The sequence below is a fragment of the Carcharodon carcharias genome, chromosome 9 (assembly GCF_017639515.1).
Source record: "Carcharodon carcharias isolate sCarCar2 chromosome 9, sCarCar2.pri, whole genome shotgun sequence".
NCBI classification, from domain to species: domain Eukaryota; kingdom Metazoa; phylum Chordata; class Chondrichthyes; order Lamniformes; family Lamnidae; genus Carcharodon; species Carcharodon carcharias.
In genome coordinates, this window is record NC_054475.1 from 127,956,585 (window position 1) to 127,964,919 (window position 8,335).

Genomic DNA, 8,335 nt, shown 5'->3' on the forward strand with positions numbered 1-8,335 from the left:
ATATTGAATTCATCATTCTTTATATCAGCCTTGTTTAACCCTGTATTATTTACCTAGTGCAAGTACCGTTTCTTGTTTCAGTGAATTTTTAAAAAATTTATTCACGGGATGTGGGCTTCGCTGGCTGGGCCAGCATTTATTGCCCATCCCTAGTTACCCATGAGAAGGTGGTGCTGAGCTGCCTTATTGATATTCTTTATAAATTGTTCCCCTTAATTTCTGCTTTTCACTCCCCTGTATTTTGGATTCACTACTGTACCTCCTCCATTTCTGTAAGCCAGGTAAGGGAATCTCCAGACATTGCCCAGACCCACAGCACAGCCGATCATTGAGAGCAAGTAGTCAGTCTTCAAGGACCAGCTGCCTCACTCCACATTCTCGTCGCTCTCACCCACATGTTCATTGGTGACAGCCTGGGGGAGAGAAAGGAAATGGCCAACTCAGAAATTCGACTTTCTCAGACTAGAACTCAAACAAAAAGTACAGTTTTCACCCACTACAGAAACGTGGGGCAGAATCGTCCCAGATTTGCACTAAATACGGTAGGGGGCATGTAAAACAATGTTTTACCCGCTGGTTGCGATGATGGGTTTTCAAGCCGTATTGTCCCAAACTCCCAGCATTATTTATGCATTCCTGGGAAACACGCCATTTCCATGGTGAGCAGATTCTCATTCACCCGCCTGCCATCACCTCGCTGCTTCATCACGCTGGGCACCATGTTTAAGGATTTAAGGACCAGCCATGTGCACACATCTCTGTGCTTCCAGACCAAGACTGCTGCAGAGAAGATGTCCACAAAAGGCAAAAAGACTCCCCCCCTACCCCTGCCGCACCACCAACCCCACCCCCCGCCCAGGTTTAGTGACACGTCACTGGAACACCTTCTGGATGCCGTGAAGGCCTGCCAGGATGTCCTCTACCCCACCCTGGCAGCAGGGTTGGCAGCGGCATGACAAACCAAGCTTGGGAGGCAGTGGCAGTGGTGGTCAGCTCCAACGTCCTTTAAAATAGGATGGGCACCCAATGATCTCCTCTGTTCTGCCAGGTAAGTCACTCATCTCATCACTCTCAACTCACACACTCACAAACCCATCACGCATTCAAAGGGCCCTCACTCACTGCCAGTTCAAGGGGCTTCACCATTCATTCTCTCACATACACCATCATTGCCCTCATCCCATCTATGGGGCCACTCACTACCCACATAGGCCAGGCATACTTATCACCTGGCCTGGCAGGCATCCTGCTTGCACTTTCTCCATTTCTATTCATGTAGGACAAGCTGGCATACAACAGCAGGGCGAGGTCACAGACCAGTGGAGGAATGCCTGAAATCAAGATCCTCCCAGGCATTGAAAACAGAGCTATCCAGCTGGCTGGCAAGGATCTGGACTTGTCCTGTGCCAATGGTGAAGTCATCGCTGTTCTACCAAGTGAGGATCCAGCAGTGCAACATCCATCAGACAACCATGCTGTGAGTGATGTGTCCTGTTTCACAGGTCACTGCCATGCACTAATTTTCTCCCCTTGCTTCTGCAGGCACATCTGGGAAGCAGCCGATAGAGTCCATGACACAGGGCCATCAATTAAGCCCCGAAGAAACCTCTGAAGAGGAAACTGAAGGCACCTTCATTGAACTCCTGTCACAGTGCTCCCCTGCATCCTCCACGAATGCAGAGATGCATGCCTCGGTGGGACCTAGCTTTAGAATAGCCTTGGGATCACAATCTGGTGAGCACATCACACTGTCTGATCCACAGCAGGTGGCGGCAGGGACTTCCCTGGTGTCCGGCACTCGGAGGACTGCTGGAGGTCAGGACGTTGCTGAGTCCAAGTCAGATGACGAGCCTCTGGATTCAGTCATGTCACAGTTGCTGGAGCTGCAAAAATAAGCTCAGGAACATCAGGAAGGGATGTCCGCTGCACTCCTCAGATTGCAAGGCACAATGGAAGAGTTTTACATGAGTTTACTGTCAGGTTTTGATAAAATACCCACTGTGTCCTCTGGAGAGTATGTTGGATTGTCATTCTGTGAGGACCCAGGTAAAGCCAAATGTCCTTTCTTCATTTCTGAACAATGACGAACGATTCTTCCACTTGCTCATGGATTGAATGTAAAATGTCTGGAGGGCTCTTTTATCCAAAGGTTTTCTACTTTTCATTGTGCCAGGACTCTGGTTAAGAACTAATATGCTCCACACTGGACAATGATTCTTTTACAATCATAAGCCAGTCCATAAAGCTGTTTAAATGGGGTGTAGTTCGGTTTACTCAGGCAATACAAAAGTTCCCAGAGTATTTCTGGTATTAATAAATTTGCAGACTAAACATTATACTTTCAGAGTTTTTGCAATAGTTTCAGAACATTCAGTACTAAAGTACAATTATTCTTCAGCTACTAGTTTGACAACAGCTGCATTTTTAAAGGGGACAGCACCAGCTGAACTGACATCAAACAGGAGCTCAGGCAGAGCAGAACTCTGAATGTGTTTGCTCAAAAATTGGATGATATTATTGCTTAATTCCTTCCTATCCTTTAAATAGATTTGTATAACCAGAGACAATAATATGTTTGATTATTCACTTCAGGATATTGACAAATTATTCATTGTAGATACTCTAACCAGCCATAAGGAGTAACGTATATTTGCGTTGGGTCCAATACTCACCACATAGAAAATACAACACAGAAACAATCTATCCAGCACAACCAGTCTTTGGTGACATTTATGTTTCACCCTAGCCTTCTCCTGTTCTTCCTAATCTAACACTGTCAGCTTAACCCTTTATTCCATTCTCCCTTATAACATCCATCCAGCCTTCCCTTAAATCATCTATACTGTTTTTCTCAACCACTCCCTGTGCTGGGGTGTTCCACATCCTCACCACTTTCTGGGCAAAGAAGCTTTTTCTGAATAACTTATTGGATTTATTGGTGACTACTTTATATTGCTGGCCTCAAGTTTTACTCTTTCCCACAAGTTCAAACATATAGTTACTCAATCAAAACCTTTCATAATTTTAAAGATCTCTATTAGATCACCACTCAGCCTTTTTTCAAAACCCTTTCCTGATAGCTACAGCGTCACAGTTCTGATATCATCTTTGTCAATCATTTTGCACCTTCTCCAGTGACTCTAATGAAGGGGAACTCATGCTTGACAAATCTACTGGAATTTTTTGAGGACGTAACTAGTAGAGTTGATGAGGGGGCGCAGGTGGATGTGGTTTATTTGGCCTTTCAGAAGGCTTTCGACAAAGTCCCACATAAGAGATTGGCGTGTAAAATTAAAGCGCATAGGATTGGGGGTAATATATTGAGATGGATAGAAAACTGGTTGGCAGACAAGAAACAAAGAGTAGGAATAAATGGGTCTTTTTCCGAATGGCAGGCAGTGACTAGTGGGGTACCGCAGGGATCGGTGCTGGGATCCCAGTTATTCACAATATATATTAATGATTTAGATGAGGGTACTAAATGTAATATCTCCAAAATTGCAGATGACACAAAGCTGGGTGGGAGGGTGAACTGTGAAGAGGATGCAGAGATGCTTCAGTGTGATTTGGACAAGTTGAGTGAGTGGGCAAATGTATGGCAGATGCAGTATAATGTGGATAAATGTGAGGTTATCCACTTTGGTATCAAAACCAGGAAGGCAGATTATTATCTGAATGGCTATAAATTGAGAGAGGGAAATGTGGAACGAGACCTGGGTGTCCTTGTGCACCTGTCGTTGAAGGTGCATGCATGCAAGTGCAGCAGGTGGTAAAGAAGGTAAATGGTATGTTGGCCTTCATATTCAGAAGATTCGAGTACAGGAACAGGAATAACCTGCTGCAATTATACAGGGCCTTGGTGAGTTTACACCTGGAATATTGTATGCAGTTTTGGTCTCCTTATCTGAAGAAGGATGTACTTGCTATAGAGGGAGTTCAACGAAGGTTTACCAGACTGATTCCTGGGATGGCGGGACTGACAAATGAGGAGAGATTGAGTCGGTTAGGATTATATTCACTGGAGTTCAGAAGAATGAGGGGGGGGATCTCATAGAAAGCTATAAAATCCTAACAGGACTAGACAGGATAGATGCAGAAAGGATGTTCCCAATGGTGGGGGAGTCCAGAACCAGGGGTCACAGTTTGAGGATATGGGGTAGACAATTTAGGACTGAGAGGAGGAGAAATTTCTTTATCCAGAGAGTGGTGAGCCTGTGGAATTCGTTACCACAGAAAGTAGTTGAAGCCAAAATATTGTACGTTTTCAAGAAGGAGTTAGATATAGCTCTTGGGGCGAAAGTGATCGAATGATATGGGGAGAAGGTGGGAGCAGGCTATTGAGTTGGATGATTAGCCATGATCATAATGAATGGCGGAGCAGGCTCGAAGGGCCGAATCATCTACTCCTGCTCATAGTTTCCATGTTTCTATATGCTTAATATTGCAACCCAGAACTGTACACAGTATTCCAAGTGTGGTTTAACCAAGGTCCAATTCAAATTCAGGGTAACTTCAATACTTTCCAATTCTATCCCTCTGGAATTGAGCCCGAGAACATTGTTTGCTTCTATTTACCATTATTAAACTGCATGGTATCTTTTAGTGACTGTGCGTTTCTGCTCTCAGGTCCCTTTTAAATTTTTATTTCCCGAGTAATATGCGATCTCCTTACTTTTCTTACCAAAATACAATACCTCCTTTTGACCTGTGCTGAAATCCATCTCCTAATTTTCTGACCATTCTACAAATGTATTAATGCCTTCCTGTAATTTACTGCAGTCCTCTTCGGTGTTGACTCTCTCTCTCCAAATCCAGTCTTGTCCACACACTTAGAAATTGTATTTTTGATTCCAAAAATCTTTAATAAAAAAAGTTGTGAACAACCGTGGTCCCAGTACTGATCTTTGTGGAGTCTCACTTTACACCTTCTGCAACTCTGGGCATTCCCCATGTACACTCTCTCTGTTACCTCTTCAAAGAATTTAAACAGGTTGGTCAAGCAAGACTTTCCCTTTTGAAATCCATGATTTATTTTGTTTCTCAATTTTTTTCTATGTTCTCCTTTTATAAGGATTCCATTACTTTTCCTATGGCAGGTGTTAAGCTGCTCTTTGTTTCCCTCAATATGCTGCATCTACTTTCTTTAATCCAGGTGTAACATTAGTTACCCACCAGTTCTTCAACACTACATCTTTTTCTGATAAATTACTCACAAATCACTGTGTACAGATTTAGTGAGAAGTGTTCTCCAAGATGTTGTTCTCCAAGCCAGAGTCTCGAATTAAGTTTTCTTTCCTTCTAATTGAATAAAACATAGCTTTTCTCTTTCATGCCTTTTAGTTTATAGTTCTCTTAATGCAACCTTATCCCATGTTTTCCAAACACTCGTTTGTTTAAAATATTTTATCAAACAGAATTGAGAAGTTTCATATTCTTTTCACATGAGAGTGTTACTTTGTATTTGTTGCCCCCTTAAACCACGGTCCTGTTATATATGGTCATTTGAACTAGACTTTCATGACACCCCTTGCTCTGATAAAAACCAGTGCTTAAAAAATATTCATTATTACTCACATTGAGAAAGGGTTTTGAGAACATGAGAGGGAAAAGACAAGCTTTTTTCAAGAGCATGTTTAAACAAATCCATTCAATACTGTAATTTGATCTCTATTAAAAGGAATGTAAAAACGCTGATATTCTTACAAAACTATTCTAATGTCAGGAAGTTAAAGTCAATCTATTCATAATGCCTCAGTTAATTTTTTCATTTTTAATGTGTCATTTGAATATTTAGTTTTGCTCCAATTACACTGTTATTAATGCAAGGTTTTATAAGATGGTCCTGTTTTAAACTGTCTCTTTAATTTAAGGTAAAATGGAGTAATGAAGAGAGTCATGTGATCTACCACAAGTTCTGCCTGACAACATGCTTGATTACCATTCCGACGGGGGCGCAGGTCAAGTGCTGTTGAAATGAAGTGCCAGATTTAAAACCTGAAAACAAAGGCAGAAACAGATGTTCTTGTTATTTCAGACTTTCTTGCCGAAGTCATCATTGCCAGCTGGCTGTGGGTGTGAATGTACAATATGGTGAGAAGGCCAAAAATCAGTTCCACGACATTGTGACACCAGTTTGCAATCGTTCGGCCAGCCCGTCGATGGCGGACCACATTCCCCGCCATCGGACGTCAGGAACCTCATTGTAATACATCTGCATATCATTATAAGGACAGCAAATGCCCACCGGACTCACCCACCCCCCTGCCCCTCGTTGGATCATCCGTCCATGTTGACAGGAAAACACGGCGGTGCAGAACACGACTTGACAACTGTGAAGTGCAGAAGTCGGGACTTACCGCTAGGGCCTTACTCACATTGCAGACAGCTGAGGAGCAGAAGATGCTGGAGCCCGACACCAATGGCACACTGGAGGAGTGTCCATTGCATGCTGGGTGGATTCTCATGGACATGACTCTGCTACGAAGCAGCTCATGGAAGTTGGGAAGTCACCGTTAATGCTCATAACAGAAGATGGTCAAGGGAGTGGAAGAGGAAGTTTTAGGGCCGACTGAGAGAGAAGTTGGGAGGGGGCAAATGAAGGTGTCGGTGGGGGTGAGGTTGGGAGGGGGAATGAAAATTTTGTGGGGTGAGGTGAGGTTGCAAGGGGGGGAATGAACTTGTTGGGGGGCAGGTTGGCATGGGGGAGGGAGTACAGGGAGAGGATGGGGTAATGGGTGAGAAGATGCCAACAGGGGAGGTAGGTGTAAGGGGGATGGAAGGTGAAGGGAAGGAGTTTGGAGGAGGGAAGAGTATGGAGAGAGAAGGAAGCCCAGGGGGAGGAAGGAGTGCAGAGAGAGGAGGGAGTCCAGGAGGAGGAAGGAATATGGAGAGGGGAGGGAGTCAGGGGGGAGGATGAAGTGCACAGAAGGACGGAGTCTGGCGAAAGGAAGAAGTAAGTGTGGAGGAAGGAATCAGGAAGGGGCGTGGAGTAAAACTGGAGGAAGAAATAAGATTGTCTTAGGGAGTCAGGAAGGGGGGGATGGAGGAAGGGTGGAGGAAGAAGTGAGGCTGGAGGAAGAGGTAAGGCTGGAGGATGGTGTTGTGGAGGAAGGACAAAGAATGGCAGAAGAAGTAAGGGTGTCTCAGGGAGTCAGGAAGGGCTAAGGACTAAGTGGGGGAGTGGATGGAATTGGGGGAGTTGGAGGACTAAGGGGGGTAAGGGGTTCCGGTGGAGAGAGGGACTCTGGGGGCTGAGGTCCAGAGGGGGAAGAGGTTCTTAAGGGGAAGAGGTCCGGAGCGGGGGATGTCTATGTGAATATGCAAGGGAGGGTATCTCTGGGGTCCTTGACTGCCCCCTGGGGAATGAAATAAGGATGGGCATGGTTTGAGGGAATGGTGAGAATGACCGAGGGCAGGGTGAGGCAGTAGGGTGAGGATTCGATGGTAGTGAGAGAAGGGATGATGAGGGTGGTTGGTGGAAACTCAGAGGCAGACACAGACCCTGGGAGTGGGAAGGACGAGGTCAGGGAGGTGAATGTGGATGGGGGTGGATTTTCGGGAAGGAAGGGAACGTACATGTTCACCAGGACATCACTGAAGAAAATGAATTGTCCCTGGTTAAGTCACAGAGGGGCAGTGGAAAGTAATGTTGGGGGGTTAACTGTGATGGGGTAATGGAAATAGGTGACTAGGGGAGGGTAAAGGATAGGACAGCAAAAGTAAAACCAAATTAGCACCATGCTGTCCAAATTGAAAATGAAACGACCATTGTGATGGGCAAGATCAGGTGCTGCAAAGGACTGTGATCGGCAGAGATGCAGATCAGCTCAGATGGACAACTGAGAGCGAGCCGCAGCAGGCAGTATTGAAAACGCTCCCTCCAGATTCACTCGTGGGCTGGCTGCTCCCTAGTGGTTACAGAGGATGAGGCTGAGGGACACACAGGCAAAGGGACTCGGAGGGAGTGGACAGCCTCTGAAATTCCTGAGTGGATAACCCAGGGGTGTCCAGCTGCCATTCCTCCTGTCCCCTGATGCCCGATGGCCCCGGCCAGACTCATTGTGGGGTAGGAGTACTTGGAGAAGCATCAAAGTGCCTCGTTTCCCTCTTGCATTGCCTTTGCAGGAACTCACACATGGCTCCTGTGATGGAGTGCACGTCAGCGCACATCTCTGAGTTCTGTTGGGACAAGGGCTCCATGGCATCTACCATCCTCCTTATGGAGACCTCCAACACACACACATGTGGGCACCACTACATTAGATAACAGGCAGACGTACTCCCCCCAACTCATGTGCCACTCTGTTGAGGGTTTCCAACAACTCTGCATGATGTT

The 8,335-nt window shown here is 45.5% G+C and overlaps 1 pseudogene; it reads right to left on the minus strand.

Moving 5' to 3' along the window:
• Positions 1-401, minus strand: part of LOC121282469 — a 71,560-nt pseudogene extending 71,159 nt beyond the window's left edge.
• Positions 402-8,335: the final 7,934 nt, after the last annotated feature.